This window comes from Mustela nigripes, chromosome 18 (genome assembly GCF_022355385.1).
Source record: "Mustela nigripes isolate SB6536 chromosome 18, MUSNIG.SB6536, whole genome shotgun sequence".
NCBI lineage: Eukaryota > Metazoa > Chordata > Mammalia > Carnivora > Mustelidae > Mustela > Mustela nigripes.
The window spans coordinates 22,586,157-22,611,810 of NC_081574.1; the positions used below are offsets into that span (position 1 = coordinate 22,586,157).

The window sequence follows — 25,654 nt, forward strand, 5'->3', positions numbered from 1 at the left end:
TTCTGAGAATGTATAAACATGGTCCCTTACTACCTCATATGGGTTCAGAGTCAGAATTTATGTTACCCAAACAGAGAAAAAACTGATGTCACTGACAGAAATACAAAAATTTTTTGGAGGGAAATAATGTGAACACTGGCCATATGTAATTCCTACAGAAAAGGTCTGGAAGAGGGTAAGCTCATTAATCCCAAAGTACAAAATATATGAAGTTTTATTTAAAAAGAGTTAATAAACTGAGTGGATTCCTAACAATTAAAAAAATAGGATAATTTGGTTGAATCTGTAAGTTAAGTGTATCTAAATGATTAAAGGTAATGAAAAATCAGTGAAAAAATCAATAAAGACTTTCTTTTTTTTTTTTTTTTTTTTAAGATTTTATTTATTTATTTGAAAGAGAGAGAGTGAGAGAGACCATGAGCAAGGAGAAGGTCAGAGGGAGAAGCAGACTTCCCATGGAGCTGGGAGCCTGATGTGGGACTCGATCCCAGGACTCCAGGATCATGACCTGAGCTGAAGGCAGTCGTCCAACCAACTGAGCCACCCAGGCGCCCCAATAAAGACTTTCTACACATGTAAAATATAGTCCTTGAAGGCTGGATAGGAAACACAGCATATAAAATTTAGTAAGAGGCAATTAGTAATCTGGATGATAGTTTTGAAGAAACTGCACAGAATGTAACACTTTTAAAGAAATGGTAAATATTAAGGAGAGTTTAACAGACATGGAAAATAGACTGGGTCTAAAATTTGTCTATTGTGGGTACAAACTGAGAGAATGAGATAGGTAATATTCTAAGGGAAATGGTTGAACAGTTCTCAGAAAGGACCAAAGATGTTAATCCCCAGATTTAGGAAGTAAAAACTGTCCTGGATGGGATAAATAATAATAAATCTGTAGTTAGCCAGATAACTGGCTAAAATCAAAGATAAAGAGAAGCAGGCCAGATATGTACAAAGGAAAAGTAGCTGGTCTGATTGAAGACTAATTAGTGACAATAGATAGAATTCAGAAGACAGTATTATATGTCTTCAAAATGCTGAGAGAATGCAATTGCTATCTTAGATTTCTGTACCTAGGTAAATTGTCATTTAGGAATGAGGATAAAATAAATTCATTTTTATAAGATTGGGACAGCTTCAGATCGTTGTTAAAAGAATTACTAAAGAATGGATATGAGGAAGACATGATCATAAAATGAAGGTTGAAATTCAAGAAGGAATGGTGAATACAAAGTTGGTAAAAAAAAATGAAGTAATTCTTAAACATTGACTACATACTACAACAAAAATAGTAATTATTACTGAGCTGAAAGGAGTTTAAATAAGGTGGTCCTCAAATATTGAGCTACAGTGATATGGAAGACAATAAGGCTTGATTAAAGGTGAAGTGTTCTATGTGGGAAACAAAAATAAAATTAGATGTCTGCCTCATGCCATAATAATAGAGGTCGATTAGAATCCTAAATGTGATTAAAAAAAAAAAACACCTCAAGATACATAGAGGAATATATATGATGGTAAAACTTTGGCCCTAGGTTGGGGGAGGATTTGCAAAACAAAACAAATAGCATAATCCAGAATGGGAGATACTGCTACATTTCACTTCATTAAAACAAAAATATCTAATAAAATAGAAGTCTTGGAATGCCAGAAGATACTAATAATGCATAGCACTTGCAAAGAATATCCAAAATAAATGGCAATGATCTGCAAATAATTTTTTATTTTTTATTTATTTTTTTAAAGATTTTATTTATTTATTTGAGAGAGAGCCTGAGCTGGGGGAGGGACAGAGGGAGAAGGAGGAGTAGACTCCCCGCTGAGCAGGGAGCCTGACGTGGGACTTGATTCTGGGACCCTGGAATCATGACCTGAGCTGAAGGCAGATGCTTAACCAACTAAGCCACCCAGGTGCCCTGCAAATCATTTTTTAGAAAAGATGACACAATAGAAAAATGGACAGGGGGTTTGAACAGGCCATTTAAGGGAAAAATACTCAGAAAACCAAACACATGAAAAGATGATCAACATTATTAATAATAGGGAAATGCAATTATAACCATAATGAAGAACCATTTCTTAGCAATTAGATTGGTGAAGTTTTTAAAAAATTGACAATAACTTTTGGCAACAAAAATTCTCATACTCTGTTGGTAGGAGTACAAATCTTTGGAAAGCAGTTTGACATTATATAGGAAATTGAAGATTCACATGTCTAATAATTCAGAAATTCTATCTAGGTATAAACTCTTAGGAAACAGAAACCTGTGACAAGGAGACATGTTTAACAATCTTTTAAGATGTCCCGGCACCTCCATTTCTAACCCTACAACAGCTGCTTTGTAGCACACCTCATTTTGTTCTGTCTCAAGCAAATGACCTCCATTTTCACAGAGAAAATGATCAGAAGTGAATTCGCTCAGTTTATTACTTCCTCAGAACTAAATTTGCCTTTATCTTTCTCCCACAGTCCTAGTTCCATAGGAATAAAGGTATATTCCTGCAAACCTAGAGAAAGGAGTTTGGAGTCCATAATTTTTCTCCAGCAGTACCCAGTAGCCTAAGAGATGGAGCAGTTCTTGGTGATAATGTAATGTAGAGATAGAATTTTTTTCTTGAGTTTTGAAGTTGGGAAGTTAGAGAGCTTTGAGGCTAAGTTGTTAGATGGATGAGATTGAATGCTGACGTTCTCTCTGACATGATTTGGGGTGATGAGGAAAACCATGAGTTATGTCTCAAAGTCCTCTTTAAAAGTGAATAGGAGCGCGTAAAAGTTGCCGTTGGCAAGGTGGTTAAGTGATATAACCAGGGCATATTTACCAGCGTCAGTGATCAAGAATTTATTTGGCAGATACTGGTGCCTAGGTGAAGTTGGTGGCAGAGAAGAGCAGAGTACCTTCATAGTCTCAGTGACAAAAATATAAAAATAAATTTAAAAATAAATAAAATTGATTGATGAAAGACAGGTGACTACATTTATTTAGTTCCATAAGAATGTTAAACTTGGGAGTATATTTAAGGCCAGTTTTTACTGATGAAAAGAGTCTTGAAAAAATAAACATTCTACCCTTAGCCACATAAAATCCTTGAGTAGGTTTTCCTTAATTTTTAGAATATATCACAGTCCTACAGTGTACTCTTCTCCAGATTGTTGGTGCACCTTTGTGACTCAGTCAGTTAAACACCTGACTCTTGATTTCAGCTCAGGTCATGATCTCAGGATCATGGGATCCAATGCCATGTTGGGCTCTGTGCTCAGCGAGGAGTCTGCTTGAGATTCTCTTTCCCTTTTCCTCTGCCCCCCCCCCACTTGTTTGTTGTCTCTCTCTAAATAGATAAATAAATAAAACCTTTAAAAAAAGGTAACACCGAGGGACGCGTGGGTGGCTCAGTTGGTTAGACGACTGCCTTCGGCTCAGGTCATGATCCTGGAGTCCCGGGATCGAGTCCCACATCGGGCTCCCAGCTCCACCGGGAGACTGCTTCTCTCTCTGACCTTCTCCTCGCTCATGATCTCTCTCACTGTCTCTCTCTCAAATAAATAAATAAAAAATCTTAAAAAAAAAAAAAAAAGGTAACACCAGATTAATTATAAGCTTTCATTTTCTGCTTCTTGTTAAGACATTCACATCATTTCTAAGATTCAGGTCAATTTTATATACAGAATTAGATTCAAATATGATTTTGTTAGGGTAGGCTAGTTTTAAAGGTTTTTTGTTTATTTGAGAGTGAGTGAGAGAGCAAGCGAGTAAGCATGTGTGTGCGAGGAAGGAGCAGGGAACCAATGTGGGGTTCAAACCTGGCCTCCAGGATCATGACCTGAGCCAAAAGCATAACCAACTGACCTACCCAGCCGCCCAGAATAAGCTAGTTTGTAGTAACATATAGACCCTCAAGTTTCAGTGGATTAACCTGATAAAAGCTTACTTATTGTTTATGTAAGAATTCTCAGGTTGTGTAGGGTTGATAGGAAAACGCCTGCACGTGGCTCTCCTCCATTGCTTGTCATTCAGGCATTAGAATGATGCCATCTTCAACAAGTGGCTTCTAAGGTTACTCAGGGTGTCACCATACCAGTTAGCCAAAAAGGGGTGATGAAGCATAGAAGGAGCCTTCTTATGGCAAGATTTTATGGGCCAGGCATCACTACCATTCCTCTTACATTTTCTAAACTGAGTCATATGGTCACATCTATGTGCCAGAGATACTGGGAAGTATACTCTAGCTGTATGTCTAGGAAGAAGAGTGACTTCATTAATATAATTAATCTATATATTTTTTGGTTTTTTTTTTAAGATTTTATTTATTTGACAGACAGAGATCACAAGTAGGCAGAGAGGCAGGTAGAGAGAGACAGAGAAGGAGGCTCCCTGCTGAGCAAAGAGTCCGATGTGGGGCTTGATCCCAGGACCCTGGGATCATGACCCGAGCCAAAAGCAGAGGCTTTAACCCACTGAGCCACCCAGGCACTCCTATAATTAATATATTTTTGTACCACCAACTACTTCAAACATCATATCCTTAACTTTCTAATTCTCATTATAAGAACTGATAACTCCGGGACGCCTGGGTGGCTCAGTGGGTTAAAGCCTCTGCCTTCGGCTCAGGTCATAATCCCAGGGTCCTGGGATCGAGCTCCGCATTGGGCTCTCTGCTTGGCAGTCAGCCTGCTTCCCTTCCTCTCTCTGCCTGCCTCTCTGCCAACTTGTGATCTCTGTCTGTCAAATAAATAATAAATAAAATCTTAAAAAAAAAAAAAAAAAGAACTGTTAACTCCTCAAGTTTAAATAGGAATTTTAATTGAAAGTATGTATATCATATGGAATGTGTAGATTTTATATTGTCCTCAGGTAATCTAAGTAAATTTCAGTCTGCAAAAATAATCTTACTGCACTGATGAAACCTGAAGGAGAATCTGCTTTCCTACCTCAAGTCTTACAGGTTTCCTTGTGGTAGGAGAAATTCATTGGCCTAATCTCTGCAACTACTACCTCTTTGAGCCTAATCAAGACCTATTTACCAGGTATACACTGTAATCTGCTAGAAATTTATGAGCTTGCGATGGTTCCTGCAAATAAACACTGCATAGTTCTGTATTTGGAGATAGAGAAGAACTTAGTCTGTTTCTTTGAGCATCAGCTTTTTTGTCTTCCTTCACTGGTAACTTTCTAGATGGGAATATTTCAGACTTCCTTAGATAATGAAACTGAATCCCCACATAAAATTCTCTAAGTAGAAAACCTTCAGAACAAATTAGAGTGTTCATATTAATTATGCCTTTAAAAATGTTTCTATCTCAAATGAGATAGGGTGTGTAGAGAGGTTCAGTTTTGGGGTTCTGCCACCATCTGTCTTTATAATCTTTGTTCCAGATAATGCCTTCTCAACTTTCATTCATTTTAAATTCAGGGACATTTATGTTCTCTCTGAAAGTCAAACGTCAATGTAGTGGGAATAAAGTGCCCAAACTAGGTAATATTAAATGATTTTTAAAACTTGTTTATCCTTTTCAGTAATAATTTCTACAACTGAAAAACTGAATAATTTTTAAGATTATATACTTTTTTTTTTTTGACAGAGATCACAAGTAGACAGAGAGGCAGGCAGCGGGCGGGGTGGGGAAGCACACTCCCTGCTTAGCGGAGAGCCCGATGCGGGGCTCAATCCCAGGACCCCAACAGGACCACGACCCGAGCCCAAGACAGAGGCTTAACCCACTGAGTCACCCAGGCACCCCAAGATTATATACCTTTAAATAGTGCTCCTTTCTTACATGCCCTTTTTAAAGTTGTTTTTGTCAACTTTAAAAGATATGTAAGATTATACAGCTGACCCTTGAATAATGTAGGATTATGGACACCAACCCCCTGTGCAGTCAAAAACCCACATATAACTTTTGAGTCCCCCCCAACGTAACTATTAATAGCTTACTGTATACCAGAAGCCTTACTGATAATATAAACACCTGTTTTTTATGTGGTATGTATTATATGCAAATTATTACAATATACGTACACCTTATTTTATTCTCACAACAAGATAAGCTAGAGAAAAGAAAATATTATTAAGAAGATCATAAGGCAGAGAAAATATATTTATAGTACTGTACTGTATTTATTGAAAAAAAAATCCATGGATCAGTGGACCTGTGCAGTTCAAACTCTGTTTAAGGGTGAACTGTGTCCAGCATTCAGAATTATTATTTGTTAACATTTTGACATATTTGTTTATAGTTTCCTTCAGAGATAAATGCTATCTAAGTGTGCTGTCTTTTTAAATAGGAATATTAAAGAACTTTAGCCTCTAATAGAGTTTCTCTTCAGTTTTTTTTTTTTTAATCTGTAGTTTTAAGACCAAAACTGATAATGTGGTACAAAGTTTACATTTAAATGAAGTTTTCACAGATGCCTAACACATGCCTAAAAAGATTTGACAATGGACTTTTAGGTACAGGTCTAGACAATGTCAAGAACTGATGGATCTTATTCTTCAAGACAGCATTTTGGATATTAGGCAATTCCTAGGATTAGAAAGAAATTTTCTTGGTGTTTTAAAGTGAGCCACTGTCCCAGTATGAAAGATTAATCTTCTCAGTCTAGGGCTTTTGAAATCCTTCAGCCCTTAAACTGTTCTGTGAACTTGTGCTGTCAGTTTCGGTACCAATGGTTTCAGGGTTCAAAGTTCAAAAAGGAGAGCGGCTCCAAGGGCTTTCCATCCTAAGAACATGGGCCTTTCTTTCCCTACTCGCCCACCTTCTATTCCACTCTTCCCCTCCACAAATACCTCAGCCATTTGCTTGGATGAACAAGCTGATATTTAAAACTTTATAATTGAAATTAAAAATGGGTTTTATCAACGTCAAGGATTAGTGCTTCTAAGAACAATTGCCTGGTGTATGTTCCAATAAAACTGTCCCTCCTGACTTACTAACTGGCATAGCCCTTTGTTGGGAACAGCATTAAGCTCAGGCAGGGGACACCTTGACAAGTATTAAGGAGGGCACCGATTGCATGGAGCCCTGGGTGTTCTACTCAAACAATGAATAATGGAACACTACATCCAAGACTAACGATGCACTGTATGGTAACTAACAAAACACAACAACAAAAAAACAAAAAAAGAAGTTTCAGGTCTTCACAGCTTTTAGAGTCTCACAGTCTTCATTTAGGTAGCCAGTGACATGTTTCTTAAAGATAAAATATTCTGGACATAAAACCAAATCACTATTAGGTTGTTCCAGTGTTTTACCATCAGGCCCTAAGTTTTAACAAAAACAATGCTTCCTGTCTCCCTTCCTTCCTATCCTATCCCTGCTACCCCTGAATGGTACGCCACTGATCCTCTAAAACTATATACATGCTACACTGTAAAAATGCAGAGTTAACACTTGGAAAGCAGGCTGTGCATTGTAGAGATGCTCTTTGAAGATCTGCAGTATCGTTTGTTCTCCTATACATGCACTCTGCAAGTTTTGTCCTTCATGGAAGGCCTTCTGTTTTTCTCACCAAAGTACAGAATGAGCTGCCTTGCAGCACGTCTCCTCCTTCCTCTCCCCTGGGATGAGTCTGCAAAGTGCACAGCTGGAAAGGCTTTATATTCCTTTGGGTGACTCTAAGTACTGCTCTTCAAAGGACATCTCCTCAAGCCTCCTCTGTGGTGTCAAGACAAGCAGAACTCCTTCTCTCTCCACGTGAAACCCACAGTCAGGGGTGACAGGGGCTGGTACTCAGGAGAGTTAATTCTTGTCATCTTTTTTGTCATTGTCCTCTAAGAGGTGGGAATGCCACATCAGACTTTCCTCATAGAAGGATGTGACCCAGTGGACACTTGACATTGGCTTCCTTGGAAGGGACCAGGTCATCCTCATCATATTTTTTCTGCTTCATCAAGAACATGAGCTCTGCCCTGGAGTCTAGCTCTACTTATCTGCTCCAGCTCCAGACCCTGGGCAGAGTCTCATGGCTCTTCTGGCTCTTCTTTCTTCTTTGGTTTGTTCTCTGCTTTATTTTCAGAATCAGTCAATTTTGCACTTGTCTTCCTGTATAATTTCTCTGTCCCATGTAGTGTTTTCTATGACTGTAGAAATGGCAGTGAGGTCAGTGCAGCCCAGCTTCTCTTGTGGCTCCCAAGTGTCGTCCGCATCTGAGGACCCCTTCCACTTCAGGAAATTCTCCACTTTGCCTTCTCCACTCGATGATCGGGAAATGTTTACATCACGTATTCTTCTTCCTCATCCTCTAGCACCTCCTCCACTTTCTTGTTTTGTTTCTTTCCCCGTGCCCGCCAGCTTTCTAGTCTAAAGGGTGACGCTGCTCAGAGCAGAACCCAGGAGTGCGAGAGGAAGCGGCGCCACCCTAATGGCGTGTGGGACTGGTGGTGGAGGTGGCCTCCAGAAAAAGGACAGATCTCTTCAGTTCTGAAACTTGTTTTGGTCTTAGCAGTAGAAACACAAGTTAATATAGCATTGTGATTGAGAGTGTGGTCTTTGGAATCAGAATACCTAGATCTGAATCTCAGCTCTTTTACTCGAGAACCTTGCCAAAGCTAATTAAATTTACATGCCTTGTTTCCCTCATCTGTAAAGTAGGGATAGTAATGGTCCCTATGTTACAGGATTATTTTTTTTTTTAAGATTTTTTTTTTTTTAAATTTATTTGTCAGAGAGAGGGCACAAGCAGGGGGAGTAGCAGGCAGAGGAAGAGGGGAGTGCAACCCTGGGATCATTACAGGAGCCGAAGGCAGATGCTTAACCAGATGCTTGATTGATTAAGGATTATTAAGAGAGCTTAAAATGGTCAGGCATATAGGAGGGTCTTGGCATATGTTAACTTTAAAAAAAAAATGTACCTAAATAGGGACTTTGTGTATAGATAGCAGCAAGGTTACAATACTAGGTGTCAGGTTATTGCCTCAGTTTCAAAGCTACCCTTCATTTCATCCTCTTTTAATCTGTGTTGGAACTTGCAAACTTTTTTTTTTTTTTTTTTTTTTTGCTGGTAGAGTGTGCAGTGGGGACACTGTAGGCAGAAGAGGCTTCCTTCTCTGACTCTGGTGTACCTCTGTTCTGCTTGTTCCTGGGGCACTGTGAAACACCCAGTGACAGTCATCTCAAACTCTTCTGTGCCAGGGTCCAGGCTTCTGGAAACCATACAATAATTTGAACAGATAAGGTTCAATATGAAGAATTGTTCACAATTTACAAGAGGTTAGCTACAAAGAAGGAATTAAATTCAAAAGACTATTCTAGGGCTGAGGGAGAGAACCTAAGGAAAAGAACAAACTTCTTCCCTAGGTTGGGATTTAGGCCTTGTTAGAAAAGGTATATTCACAGCTAGAGCTTTTCTCCAGAGTTGCTGGGCGGGAGGCTGGCATAAGCTAGGACTGGCAGCCTAGAAACTCCTGCTGGTGTGTGTTAGGCCATTGTTGACAGACAGGGAACCATGGGATAGACCTGGCATGCAGGAGATCCCCCACTGTGATGCAAGTAGGCCAAGGCTAGATGGTGGGCAGGGAACTTCAAGTTGTGACTGGTAAGCCAGAAACCCTGCCACTGGGGGATAGGTAGGCCAAGGACTCCAGGACTGATCTTACTTAATGATTGTTTATAAAGGCTCCAGAAGAGAGGGTAAATAGTAAAATCTCCTTCAAGTTCTTCCAGAAAATAAAATTCCAGCTTGAGGGAAATGACCTGCCAGAGCATTTTTAAGATCTATATGAATGAGTCCAGGAAAAGGGCAGATGAGTCACTCAATGGTTGGTGTTATGGACTGAATGTGTCCCCTCAAAATTCATATATTAAAGCTCTAACCTCTAGAATGGCTGTATTTGGAAATGGGATCTCTAAGGAAGTCGTAAGGTTAAATGAGGTCCTAAAGGTAGGCTCCTGATATGATGGGATTAGTGTCCTTTCAGAAAAGCCATCAGGGAGCACAATCTTCCTTAATGTGCCCAACACACTGCGGAAAGAGCATGTGCGGTTATAGAAAGAAGGTGCCCTCTGCAAGCCATAAAGAGAGCTCTCATCAGAAACTTAATATGCTGACACCTTGATCTTGGACTCGTAGCTTCTAGAACTGTGAGAAAGTACATTTCTATTGTTTAAGCCATCCAGTCCATGGTGTTTAGTTATGGCCGCCTAAGCCAACTAATTCAGTTGGGTAAGTTCAAGGTGATTCATTTAGGGTAAAATAGTCCAGACTATTGGTGATGTGTTATGCTTATTCCTTCCAGTTGCAGTCTAGAAAAACTATCTTGGGAGTCATGTAGGCAGGTCTAGAAGACAGTGCCTCAGTGCATAGCTAGAGATTTTTGTTATGAAGGGTCAGCCATGACTCTTAAATAAGTAGAACACCACATACTATATAATCTGTTTGTTTGGAACTGAGCCAGGGAGACTGAGCGAAAGGTGGCAGAGGCAGATGGGAGTCTCGAGGAAATGCCAGGCTGTTGGAGCAGTTTTATCATCGTGAACACATTTAAAGAACTCCCAACTTACAGTACCGCAGAGGCATTTGATACCTCAAACTTTATATATGGAGCTGAGCTGCCAAAGACGATTTCTGGACCTTGCTGATCAACAGAATAGACATTCTTGATGAACCGATTCTATTGGCTGACAGAGAAGGAGGTATTCTCATTAAATTTTCATTTAATTTTTATAGTTTGTGGAGTTAATATTTATTTGCCCATTTTTTATAGTTGAAAATGCTAAAGTTCAGAGAGATTATTTTTTCCAAGGTTACCTAACTAGGAAGGGGTGAAGTTGGCATTTGAAGGTAGGCCTGAAGGGTTACAAAACCAATGCACTTTTATTTTTTTTTTCTCTTTTGGACAGAGAGGGAGATCACAAGTAGGCAGAGAGACAGGCAGAGAGATGGGGGGAGCAGGCTCCCTGCCGAGCAGAGAGCCTGATGCGGGGCTCCATCCCAGGACCCTGAGACCATGACCTGAGCCGAAGGCAGTGGCTTAATCCACTGAGCCACCCAGGTACCCCCAAACCAATGCACTTTTATTCAAAAATGCCAAATTGTGTAATGTGAAGGAACGCTGGATTTGATCATAGACTCAGTTGCTATCTGTATGGCCGTGATGAGGGCTACTCTAGATTAGGCTAGTAACTCTTGTAAAATGAGGCTAATAATATATGCTTTTTAAAAAATAATACAGCATTCCACTGCTTTTTTAAAGTCTATACATGTGTATTTATGATTCTTTAAAGTGTGACCTTAGTTTCTGTCTTTTTTTTTTTTAACCCATTCTTTCATAACTTTTTTCCCACCAAGCTGTGTGTCTTGTGAATCTTATGGTAGTACCACTTGCTGATCTACCATATTTTTTTTAATGGCCACAGACTACTACTCACTGATGAGCCATAATTTATTTAAGTATTATCTCACTGATGGGAATTTTGAATGTTTCTATTTTTTTCTATTTAGAAATAGTCCTGCAGTGAATATCCAGGTTTCTGTGTAGATGCACATGTTACAGTGCTAGGTCTCTAGCATTGTACTGGGTTTTAATAGCAGCTATTGAATTGTTCTTTTTTTTTTTCTTTTCAGCGTAACAGTATTCATTGTTTTTGCACCACACCCAGTGCTCCATGCAATCCATGCCCTCCTTAATACCCACCACCTGGTTCCCCCAACTTCCCCCCCCTTCAAGACCCTCAGGTTGTTTTTCAGAGTCCATAGTCTCTCATGGTTCTCCTCCCCTCCCAATTTCCTTCAACTCCCTTCTCCTCTCCATCTCCCCTTGTCCTCCATGCTATTTGTTATGCTCCACAAATAAGTGAAACTATACGATAACTGACTCTCTCTGCTTGACTTATTTCACTGAATTGTTCTTTAAAATGGTTGCATCAAAATATACTTCTGTCAGCAATTATGATGGACTTCTAGTGTCCCCTTTAATACTTTCAAATTTAATTATTTCCAACATGAGTGTGAAAAAATGATTTATCATGATTGTTAGAAATTCCATTTCTACGATTACTGGTGAAGTAGAGAGTTTTTTGTTTGTTTATAGTTTCCTTGGACTTGGCTTTTAATATCTTCTGCCAATTTTAAAAAATTTATTGATTTCTAGGATATGTAAGTATTAAATCCTATTCTTACTTTGTGGGTCATAAATGTTTTCTCTCATCTTAGGCCTTTAAAATTCATTTACGGACCTATAAACTTAAACATATACATCATTTTCTTTGTAACACAGATATGACAATACTGTCCCTGTTGTTCTGGCCTTTAAACTGCTTATTACATTGTTACTATATCAATATATTCTAGATTTCTGATTCTTGTCTTATAATTGGGTACTCTCCCAAACTCTGGATATACTGTAATTTATGTTCAGTGTTGTTTATTTCATGTTCAATTCTTTTTTAAAATCAGATTGGTAGAGGTTTTTCTATTTTATTAGTCTTTTCAGGTACTACTTTTAAAAATTAAAATCACTTACTGTTTTATTATTTTTACTTCTGCTTTTATCTTTATTGATTATACTCTTTTGTTTTCTTCAAATTTATCTTATCCTTTCTTTGGCTTCTTGAGTTGAATACATATATTTATTTTAAATTCTTATTTTTAAAAAAATATATTAGAGGATATTAATTTTCCCATGTCAGTAGTGGCCTTGACCAAATTACACAGATTGCTGGTTGTGAGTCCCTAAGTGTCACTTATTTTCAAAACCTTTGTAATCTCAGTTTTTGTTTCTTCTTTAACCCAAGAATTTTTGATAATACAGTAGTGTATCTCAAATTTTTCATAGTGGTCTTTTTCATGTTCATTTCTTTGTTGATAAATTTTAACATTTTTCCATATGAGACAAGGAATAAAACCTGAGTGATATGTTTAAAAACAACATATATCCAACTTTCAAAAATATAGTAAATAGATATGAATATAATGCAGAGCTGTATACACACTGACAGCTTAAAAAATAAACCATCAACATATATACCTCTATCATAATTCTCTCTTCCCCAAAGAGATAACCACTGGTTCTAAATTTGATTTTTATCATTCCCATGCATGTTTTCATAATTTTTTTTACAAATGAGTGTACCCCTGAATAATATATACTTATTTGATGTATCCTTTTATAATCCATGTTTTTATTTAGTATTATATTTAAGAAACTTATCTATATTGATATAAGTACTCCTGGTAAATTTATATTCACTACTGTCTAATATTCTGTGAATATTTCTTTGAACCTATATAACTCCCACATTTTTATCTTATTGATATTCTTGTGAAGACTAATCTATGGTCAGTTGATACATTTTGTTTATTAAAAACAAATCAACATCTATTTGTTTTGTTACACAGATTCTTTTTCTTACATGGTTTCTAGATTTGATCTGCCCATTTCTAGTAGAGATGTATTGACATCTCAGCTGTGATTATGAATTGGTCAAATTGCATTTTTCTGAACAGGTTTTCCATCGTATAATTTTAAGTTGTCTTGTTTTATGTGTGTAATGTCTTCTTGGTGAATTTTTCTTTGTCCCATTTCATGCTTTTGGCCCTTAATTTTGTATATTTTTATACACATGGGCAGTGTCTAACTCGGACTCTTATAAGGAATGTTTATATGGCTTCTTAAAAATATGAGTTGCTCTTTTTTAATGAGTCTAACCCACTCATATTTATTGACATATCTACATGTTTTTGCTGTATTAGATGTGTAATTTTTTTCTTTTTATGCCCTGACATTAGATTAGTCCTATTTTTTCTCTTTTCTCTCTCTATAGTAGCTTGAAAGTTATACATCCTGTTTCTACAAGTGGTTACCCACACACAAGGCAGATTACTGAACAGATTTAACTGTACTGCCTTCTCCATCCCACAGTTCTGAAGTCAATTACATTAATGCCAGATAGCTTTTGATTTGTTTTAAAGATTTAATTTATTTATTTGACAGAGAGAGAGAGAGATCACAAGTAGGCAGAGAGGCAGGCAGAGAGAGAGGGGGAAGCATGTTCCCTGCTGAGCAGAGAGCCCAGATGGGGGCTGGATCCCACGACCCTGAGACCATGACCTGCACTGAAGGCAGAGGCTTAACCCACTGAGTCACTCAGGTGCCCCTCATTTTTTATTTTTAATATGCTTTAATTTTTAAAGGAATTATTAAATAATAATTGTACTTTTACAACTACCTTCATGCATTCATTTATTTAGCCAATATTGAAGCACTTGCTACAAGCAAGAAACTGGGGAAACTGAAGTGTACTGCTTAAAAATTCCTGGTTTGTGGAATTTATATTATTTCAGAAGGCTAGATGTATAAATTTTGTATTTGTCAGTATACTTATAATATGTAAAGGCCAGATGAGATCATCAAAGAAGTAATTATAGATTTTTAAGAGACAAGGTCTGAGGATTGGCAAAGAAGTATCAGCAAAAGTGCGAAGAATGTCAGAAGAGTAAAAAGAAAACCAGGAAAGTGAAGTCTTGGAAACTGAGAGAATTGTTTTAAGGTTAAAAGAGTTATTGACTATGTCAGATGCTGTATGATGAAAACTGAGAACTAACCTTTGAATTTAGCAACAAAGAGGTCATCAATGACCTTGGTAAGCAGTTTTAGTGGGGTGGTAGAGGGGAGAACCTACTGAAGTAGAGGAAATCAGAGACAGGAAATGAATGCAAGAGACAAAGTGGGGAAGAAGGGAAGAGTAGCTAAATGGAGAAGTAGGACAGGAAGCCTTCTGAGGCTGGAGGAATGCCAGCATGTGTATGCTGAAGGGAGTATTCAGTAGGAGAGGGAAAAAAGTGAGGGAGGGAGGCAGGCCAAAGGTGGTATTTCTGGAGCAAAGGCTTTGAATAGGCAAGAAGAGATGAAATACACATTTCACATACGGCCTCCTTAGAAATACATATACTGTCTCCCTAAAGAACCTTTACTCACATCATCCTCCTATCAATACTGAGGTGGTTATTTGTGAAGTACTTTGTAAACTTGTAAAGAATCTTATAATGTAAACTCCTGTAACAAGTGGAGACTAAGTGATCAGTTTTTCAGTTACTTTTTTTTTTTAAATTTACAACTTCTTTTTCCTATTTGAACCCAGCCAGGGAAATACTATTGGCTCCTCTTCAGACTGTATGTATTTCCAAAGGGACACATTTACCTAGCATCAAAACATTTCATCTAGAGTACTTGGGATTTTCCCACACTGGAATTTGATATGTAACCTTTCGACCACCCAACAAGCAAAGAAAATGTTACCCCTTTTATCTTCTTAGAAGCTTGTAAATGAGCCTGAAGCCATTTGAGAAAGCCAAGTGTAATACTTCCGTGAACATCTTTTTAGCTAGAATAAAAATAGATGTGAACAGAATTTCATAAGATTCTTATCCAGAAAATATGACATAAAAATCTAAATTTAAAAGGTTTTTGCTCTTAGGTGTTTTATAAAAATGTTAGCCCTGTTGCCAGTACCAGGTAGGACATAATAACAAATGCTTAGCTTCCCACATGAAATCAAATAAATGCTTGATTATTCTTTATTTTTAAAATTAGTGTTAGTTTGATTTAATATCAAACAATTTTTAAAGAAGCTAATAAGGATAAGTAATCAAAATAATGTTGGTTAATATAAATGATTTTTATTTTTCTTTCTTCTGTTTTTCATTCTCATGGCTCTATTTCTCACCTGCTAAAAGCTAATACATTATACAGTGTTTAGATAATTGATATAATTGTTTCAAGTTACCTCTTTAGGGTCTTATCAGCTTGTAGGCATCAGTTTCTCTAATTGTCAAGTAGTGAATCCTTTATCTGGCATTTAATCTTGCCTCCCTGGGTAAATCAGACCTTACCACAGAGTAAATTTTCAAATTGCTGACCTGAGGTAACATGAGACTGTGCCTTGGCAGTGAACCTTCGCTTTCTGTTATTCATAGGAAGGATAATGATGTACTCTGTTGCCTGAAGGCCCTTGTTTCACTACCTTAAGAAGTAACATCTAAGTACTAGTTGCAAAGGTCTGAGTTTGGAAATTCCAAAGAAGATAATTGCACTGACACAATATTTTTATTTCTTTTGGAAAGGTGAGGTAATTAAAATATGTGGCTTTTATTATTTCTCCCACTTCTTAAACCATTCATCTGGTTCATTTCCATATGACTTAGAGGTTCCACAAAGTTACCTGAAAATGATCATTGCTTATTTTTATGAATAAATTATGTATTTTGTTTTACAATTGTATTTGTAATTTTAATGTCCATGTAAACTCTCCATTTTTATAAATAGGAAAACTGAGATTAAAATGTAGCTCACAATTTTTCAGTAAAACAGAAAAGATAAGAGCTTTCTAGAGCTAGGAAGAAAATTCCCTAAACATTTTTAGCAAACTTGAAAAGAATGTTAAGCAATTTCCATAAAATAATTTCTTAGAATGTATAAAATGTGATTTCCTAGGAGGAATAAACTGAAAAGGCAGACTTAAATTCTTCTTTAACTCTAGACTTCTGTGATTTCATTTTCCTGAAGTGTGGCCTTCACACTTATATTTAAAAGGTAATTTATGTGCCAACTCTAAGATCCATGCTTGGGTAGTTTTCTTAGCAGTTGTGTAAGATCTTTTTGAAATGAAAAATTCCATTTCCTTCACAAAATTTGCCACATCTAAAAATTTTGCAGTGATACCTTCCCTTAAACTTAAATGTCTGTAGTCTCCTAATCTGTGAAAAATAACACTATAAAAATTTTAACATATCTACTTAGAACATGCCTATAAGAAGCCAAGAAATCATAATTACATTATATTTAACAGTTAATATTTGTCAGGCACACATGGTATAATTTCATTTTTTGAAGTTTGTTGACACTTTATTTTCAGAGTGAATTTTACTATGTTAACAAAAGAAAGGAAGCTGTTTAAATTTGAAACAAGTTAAAAATAAAACTTAAGTTTATATATATGAATTTTCAGGTAATTTTTTTTTTCTCTGTTACTTGGCTTTTAGACTTAGAGTTTTTAGACTTTTAAAAAATATTTTGAGTATAACAATCTGTCATCAAATTTAGTTTGGAAAGAACTCAGTTTTAGAACTATAGAGCAAAAATTTGAAGACCTTTATATTTTTCCCTAGAGACAGTTCAATTCAGATTTCATAAATTAAGCCGTAGGATGGTAGTTACTCTTTAACGTCCCGTAGCTAATGTGGGTAGGTCTGTGGAGGTGGAACACAAAACATCTGTTTACACTGGACATCTCTCAACATTTAAGGATGGAGGACCAGACCCAGTGTTTTCTTAATCTCACTGCAGTGCTTTGTGAAAAGGTCAGAGATACAGAAGCATTTTGCTAAATTTGGAAAAACAGAGCTAAGGAGAGTGCAAATGCAAACATTAAACTTCAAGTCAATACTGGCTGGCATCTAAGACTTTGGAAAGAGATACGGAATGCAGAAGACAAAGTGCGTAGAACTCAACCTAGGTGAATCATAGCAGTTTAGTATTTCCTGAAAAATTCATGAAGGTAATTCGAAAGTATTATCTCCCATAAGGCTTCCAATCCTACATATGTGGTTTGTTTTGGAAGTGAATTGCTCCAGGTCTTTGTTAAACATACATATAATTCTAATACTTTTCTCCCTTGTCCTTTATATTCCATGAGTCCTTGATACCCGAAGTTGGTATGACAAGACTGCAGGCTTTTGACCATAATCTCTTCCCTTCCCCCCTATAACTCGGGCTGTAAATGCCCAGTGTTTTTTTTGCCGTCATCCCTTACATTTAAGTGTGGCCATGTGACTAAGTTCTCCTCAACTGAATGTGAGCAGAAGTGATTTATACCACTTCGAGTCCTGTCCAATAAAAAGCTTATCACATGAACTTTTTGCATGCCCCCTCCCCCTTCCCCACCTCAGTTGATAGTGGTATCACCCTGAGTCACTGAAGCAGAGTTCCCTGATCCCACTCGTCAACCCTACTCCCAGAATGTCCTCTCTGGACTCTTATGAGAGAGAAATGAACACCATTTTTGTGTTCATTTTTGAAACGTGCTCATGTTTGAGCCATTATATTGAGGAATTTATCCTAATACAGTAGAGAAAGGATTAATTGGTGAAGTCTTTGATCACTGAAAAGGAAATAAATGATTATTTTTTGTTGAAGGTAAATTAATTTTGTCAGCTACATGGTCTCCTGTATTCTTGTGGTATGAAAGTTCACCTAACTGCAGACCTATAGGTTCAGCCTGACCATAGACACTAAGACAAAGGAGCTTGATGGCTAATTGTCCACTTTTGACATTATTAATGGAAGTGATCTCTGTGATTTAGTCCTTGTCTTATGGGTTCCTGTCTTATACCCCAGTGGCCTTATGCCCATTTTCCAGGGACTAAATTTCTTCTTTCTGAATCCAGGTTTCTCTTGATTTGGTACTCGTTCATCTCGTCTTTGAATAATGGTCTTTTTAAAACTTATTATTAACATATAATGTATTATTTGTTTCAGGGGTACGGGTCTGTGATTCATCAGTCTTATAAAATATACACCACTCACCACAACACACACCCTCCCCTTTTAATAATGGTCTTAAGCCAATTTTCTTGCTGCATGAACCACTGTGTATCACCTGTATTCCTGGCTCATATCCACAGTCTGAGTCTTGTACTTGGTACAGGATTGTGCCAAATAAATCATATGCTCTATTTCCCTTACTTTTTCTGTTCTGGCTTCTCTTCCCTCTACTGCTGTACCCTCCTGCAATCCTTCGTGTAGGAAAGAGGGTAATCTATTAAATTTGAACATCTTTCAGACCATATTTGTATTTATCATTTTCTCCAACAGTAAAGTACTTTTACGTTGTAACTACCACTATTGATTCAAATTTTGAAAAGCTGTATTCTCTATCCGGCCTTCCCTATTCATATACTGATAAAATTCTCACTAAATGTACTGTTCATTTGTTCTTATTTCTATAATCAAAAATTAGAAAAATTTGAATTTCATTAACCCTTTTTGAAGCAATATTATAGAAGCAAAAATTATTTTTTATTGTAGAAAAAGAATTGGTAGGGCATCTGGGTGGCTCAGTGGGTTAAGCTTCTGCCTTCAGCTCAGGTCATGATCTCAGCGTCCTGGGATCTAGTCCTGCATCTAGTCCTGCTGAGCAGAGAGCCTCTTTCCCCCTCTTTCTCTGCCTGCCTCTCTGCCTACTTGTGATTTTTCTGTGTGTGTGTCAAATAAATAAATAAAATCTTAAAAAAAAAAAAGAAAAGAATTAGTAATGTGTAACTGAAAGAAGCGAAGTGAAGTGATACGTAGCTAGTAATATTATAATTATAGTTGACCCGTGAATAATGCAGAAGTTAGAGGCATCACCACCCCTCCAGTTGAAAACCCCCATATAACTTTTGACTCCTCCAGAAACATAACTACTAATAACCTACTGTTGATTGGAAGGCCTTACTAGTAACATAAGTAGTGGATTAACACATACATATTTTGAATGTTATATGTATTCTGTGTTCTTACAAAAAGTAAGCTAGAAAAAGAAGATGTTGAGAAAATCATAAGAGAATGTACATTTATAGAACTGTATTATATTGATCGAAAAAAATTGTGTAATGGGCATGTACAGTTCAAACCTGTGCTGTTCAAGGGTTAGTTGTTCTTTAAAATTTTAAGTACATAGAACCTTTTTAAAATCTAAATATGAAAAAATACACGTATGTAGTTTTTATATATTGCAGTCACTTGGGAGGGGTCAATTCTCATTATTAACATATAATGTATTAAAAGCCAACATTAGTTTTTTTTTTTTTTAACATTTTTTAATGTTTTATTTATTTATTTGACAGAGAGAGAACACAAGCAGGGACCAACCCCCCTCCTCCCCAAACCCTGGAATCCATCCTAGGACCCTGAGATCTTGACCTGAGCTGAAGGCAGATGCTTAACCAACTGAGCCACCCAACTGACGCCCCCAACATTGGTTTTAAAGATGTGTTTGTACAACTTCTAAAAAAGATACCCACAAATTATGCCATATCTTTCTCACTAAAACTTTAGATTATCTTTTATTATCTCACTCTAAATTCCTAGTTTGGAAGCAGAAGCTTCTCTTGTTTATCTTTGTCTGCCACCTGACCAGACTCAGTATTCCTTTGGCTCCTTTATTATCCAGCTGCCAATTTTGTTTTCATCCACAAGCACTTGTTTATTCACACAATAATCTCAGATGTGCCAGGCATTATGTTCATCACTGGTTAAGTTCTTTTAAACGTAACAACTACTACTCCTCTCAAGGAATTCCTGGTTTAATGGCAGAGACAGATATGTAAACAGGTTATTGCAACCCGATATGAGTGGGGGAAGGAGTACAAGTGACATAACAGGGATATATGAAGAAAATGACTAGGATTTATTTGAAGTACAGTGTTGACTCTCAGGGGACTTTCAATACTCTCACTGGTGTCAAAGTTTCAGATATGTTATTATAAGGATGTGATTAGGATTGGATTGGAGCGGTATCTTATACATATAGAGGGCATGGCTGCAGAGGCTTTATGACAGGTCTCCTTTCTGAGAGTCTGAGTGGAAGAATCACAGAGACTATTTGATACAGAGCAGAGACTCATCTTGGAAATAGCTGCAGACGTTTCTCATTTCCAGAGAAATGAAAAGCTGAGTTGATCGAAAATATTACTAGAGCTGACTATAGCTCAGAGACCATTATAGTTCCCAGAACTCATCTCAAGCACAGAGTGAGATCAGACTCATTCTTGTTTCTTCCAACAGGTTAGGACTAGCTATTGATTAGTATTAGCTTAGTTGGTTTCATGAGGTACTAGCAGTAGACAGTCCTTGAATATGTTGACAATTAGCAGATCTCTGTAGGAGGCATCTAAAATAGCATCTAGGAGACCTGATAAATAGCAACTTAACACTCAGCACTGGCACAAGCAGATAAGCAAGCACTGTAATCGCAGGGGAACTACTGCAGTATTCAGGAAAAGGCCTCAGGGACTGGTTGGCAGGTAGGAACACAAATACTAAAACTGGGAAATAAGGGATAGGTTCTGGTAAGAGGAAGCATATTGGAAGCTCTGTTCCTGGTTCCAGAGCAGGACAGACACTACCTCCCAAATCTCTGGCCTAAAAGTCTTTGATTACTTCCAGGGTAGCACAGGATTGGTTCCAGGGACTGAAGTGAAACAAATGCCACAAATAGTGCTTAAGTATCTTCAACAGATGCTTATAGGAAGAGGAAGTCCCGGACACTATTTTGGTATGAGTTCTCACAATGAAGACTGGTTCCTCTAAACACCAGGGAAAAGAGGAATTCAGGATACAAATATTAATTACATTTACTCTCTAAGAATTTTTAATTAGAACATATTTTTAAAATCGATAATTAATAAGCTATCCTTCATGGATTGCCTAACAGAAATTATGTTTCAGTCTCCCTGCATTTAAGAGCTTTTTCAATAGGTCTGCCGATAATAACAACAACAGTAGTAACTTCCAACGCAGGAGTACATGCAGAGAAAAGATTTCGCTTTAGAATAAACCATTTAAAAGGAGCATCTCCAGGAAAGATGGAATGTGGAAGCTCTGTGTTGTGTCTACTTTGGAGAAATTATTTCTTAGATAACCAGTCTTCCACTCCATCTGGCTTCTGGTACCCACCAGCTAAGTTCTTAGAGAGGTGATTTCTCTTTGTAATCACCATAAACTTGTGGGTTTTCTCTTTTTAATATTCCTTAACAATTTAAAGGCTGTCATTTCCTAAATTTCCTAAATAGGTGTTTTTCGGTTTGACTGCCAACCTATGGAAATTAAGAATTTTTCTTAAATGACCATGACTTCTATTAACTTCTGTCAGTATTTTTTCCCTGTGGTTAACAAATGGTCTAGCCATATTTTATTGCTTATTTTTTAAGTATATAATATTGGATTGATAATGGAGATTTTCACTTTAATAATTAATGTTTTGGGCGCCTGGGTGGCTCAGTGGGTTAGGCCGCTGCCTTCGGCTCAGGTCATGATCTCGGGGTCCTGGGATCGAGGCCCGCATCGGGCTCTCTGCTCAGCAGGGAGCCTGCTTCCTCCTCTCTCTCTGCCTGCCTCTCTGCCTGCTTGTGATTTCTCTCTGTCAAATAAATAAATAAAATCTTTAAAAAAAAATAATTAATGTTTTAACAACTAAACGTAAATAATTCAGGTTTTTCGGCTTTCAGGTTAGTTTTTCCACATTCATCTTAGCTATACTGTACTTATTGATGAGTTTTTCTATATTGGGAATTTCTGATGCAAAAGGTATTATTTAATGAAACAGTATGTATAAATGAAAAATGTTTAGGTTAGTTTTAAGCTTTAGAAAGATATATTGGATTTAGATAAGCAAAAACGGTATTAAAATAGGTCAGCCAGTGAATACTGGTAAACTTCACCTGTTCGTTGTAATATAAGGATTATACCCATAGGTTCACACCAGTGTGCTACAGGGAAATGGCTGTATTTGTTTTTTAAAAATGCTCTGAACATTAACATGATACAAGAGCATTGTCATTTGTAAGTAAGCAAGACTGCCAAGAGGATTAGTAAACTGGTTTGAATATCATTTTTCACCTTTATTTATTGGTTCTTGTTTTTGAATGCTCATTAGAGTGATGTTAGAACTTCAATAGGTTTAGATTTTTTAAACTTTGGAAAGTTCAAAAGCAAAGCTGAATCCTTTAAAGGTCTGAGAGCGCTGTCTCCTATTTTGGAAATCGACTGGTCTGAAGCTGCCCCTTTCCTCAGGGGTTCTAGTGGATCAAGTCAATCCTTAGCTGAACTTCATGGGCCACTGCTCCTTATTAACCTAAACACTATAAAGTTAAATGTGGTTAGAACTGTACCACAGTAAGCAAACAAACAAAAAAACCTGAATTCTTTATCTGTGCTCTTAAATCATTCATTAAAAAAATAGCCTGTTTTGGGGGCACCTGCAGTCGGTTAGGGTTATGATCAGGGCATGATCCCAGGGTCCCAGGATCGAGTCCCACATTTGGGCTCCCCACTCAGCACGGAATATGCTTCTCCCTCTCCCCCTGCCCCTTCCCCACCCATACTCTCTCTTTCTCTCTAATAAATAAATAAAGAAAGAAAGAAAGAAAGAAAGAAAGAAAGTAGTCTGTTTGTAAACCACAGAGAAATAAGGATGTGGACAATTGGAAGGTTTGAGAGTGACTGGGCATATATATAGATAGAATATGATTAAACCAAGCTTACTCATATTTGTCTCTAACAACAGTTTTAAATAAAGTAATAATCTTCCAATCTATTATTTTACAATTAATTCATTTGTATATAGTAGGCACACACCAAGTGTCTGTTTGGTGAAAGAATGAATTTACGTTAGCTTATTAGTTGATTTTAAACATTCATCTCAGAAACCAAAAATTGTTAAAAGATAATATAAATAATGAGTTTTTTCCAGTACCTTTTGAGTTTTTGTTCGAGGATTTCTGCTTGTGCTGTACTTGCCCAACACATTTTAAATTTTTGTTTGGGGACTCATCTTGATGCTTCTAATTTGATGAAAAAGGTAAAGAAACAAGAGGACCAGATGATCTCTAAGGTCTCTGAAGACCAGTCTAACTCTAAACCCACTTATTTCCAGTGAACAAAGGAAGACAGTATACCCATACCTAATTTAAAGTACAAGATAATGATCAAAATCAATAGCAGACACTGCATTTAATGGCAATTCATTAGAAGCATTCTCTTCAAAACATGGAACAAGATAATTATGCTTACTATTACTGATAACTACTCAACATCCTATTTAGAGACACGGAAGTCTTATTATTAAGGCAATGAAAATGAAGTATAAATATTAAAAAGGAAAGGCTTTAACTGTTATTGATTATGAAAGAATTTATGATTGCTTACTTAGAAAATAGAAGAAAAAAATATTAAAAGGAATGAAGAAATTTAAAAAGGTAATTGGATACAAAGCAAATATGCCAAAATCATTAGCTTTCCCATTCATCAGAAATAACCAGTTGAAAATATAACAGGAATAATAGGTTCCATTCACAATTCACAATTACACAGAAACTATGAAAATCTACCAAAAAATACTTAAAACTTATGTAAAGCAAACTGTAAAACTTTACTGAAAGTCCTAGTTGAAGACCTGAATAAACAGATATCCATGTTTCCAGATGGGAAAAATCAAGTGTCCTAAATTACACCAAAGTTGAATGTCATCCCCAACAAAATGTTAGTAGGATTATTTAAATAGAATTTGACACAGTGATTTTAAAGTTCACTTAGGAGAAACTTGAATATCAATCACTATGAATATTTTTAAAAGATTGATTAATAGGATGAAATCTTGCTTACTGATATCAAAACATCACCAAAGCTATAGTGATGAAAACAGTATGGCATCTGAGTAGGAAGAGACAAGTCAGTGGAGGAGAATAGAGAATACAGAGCCGACCAAAGTATTGATTTCCTGTTCTGCTCTTCATCTCATCCCACTGTCCGGCCAGATGAACCCATTCATTCCAGTTGATGATAACTAGACTCTTTTAGGGTCAGGCCAGCATACTGGATCAACCAGTTTATGTTGCATTTGAGAAGCGCCAATATATATTATTGCACTGTATGATTTATCTCAATTAAGAAGAGGCAGTGATGGAAGCAACAAGTTTGCAGTAAAAGGAAGCCCTTTTAAGCATCCAGACTCAGGTTATCTCTTTTATACATAAAACATATTCTTTCCTTTTACAATAAACTTTTTTTGTCTGGAGCACAAACCATTCTCAGACTCCTTCCCAGTCCTTTTAAGGTGTTGCTAAATAGACCTGTAGGAACCACTTAATGCCATTATAAAAAATGATGGGCACTATTGCTAAAGCAACAAGGGGTAGACTTCATTAAGTGGAGTTTGTAGTTGTTTCAAGTTTTTATTTAAATTTTAGTTAACATATAATGCAATATTATTTTCAGGATTAGTATTTAGTGATTCATCACTTACATATAATACCCAGTGCTCATTCCAAGCACCCTCCTCAATCCCTATCACCCATTTAACCCATCCCCCCCACCTCTCTAGCTTGTTCTCTATAGATAAGAATCTGTTTTATGCTTTCTCTCTCTTTTTTCCCCCATGTTTATCTGTTTTGTTTCTTAAATTCCACATATGAGTGAAATCATGTGGTATTTTTCTTTGACTGATTTTTTTTTAAGATTTTATTTATTTATTTATTTGGGGCACCTGGGTGGCTCAGTGGGTTAAGCCACTGCCTTCAGCTCAGGTCATGACCTCAGGGATGGAGCCCCACATCAGGCTTTTTGCTCGGCGGGGAGCCTGCTTCTCTCTCTCTCCGCCTGCCTCTCTGCCTACTTGTGATCTCCTTTTTTTTTTTTTTTTTAAGATTTTATTTATTTATTTGACAGAGAGAGACACAGTGAGAGAGGGAACACAAGCAAGGGATTGGGAGAGGGAGAAGCAGGCTCCCTGCTGAGCAGGGACCTCCCCCCACCCTGACCCCATACCCGGGAATCCATCCTAGGACCCTGGGATCATGGCCTGAGCTGAAGGCAGTCACTTAACCAACTGAGCCACCCAGGCACCCCTCTCTGACTTATTTCACTTAGCATAATACACTCTAGTTCCATCTGTGTTGTTGCA

The 25,654-nt window shown here is 37.0% G+C and overlaps 1 protein-coding gene and 1 pseudogene across 1 annotated transcript in view; one reads left to right on the forward strand and one right to left on the reverse strand.

The window, feature by feature from the left end:
* Positions 1-25,654, forward strand: part of MICU3 (mitochondrial calcium uptake family member 3) — a 101,238-nt gene that overhangs the window by 14,980 nt on the left and 60,604 nt on the right.
* Positions 7,739-9,110, reverse strand: LOC132006570 (chromobox protein homolog 1-like; annotated as a pseudogene).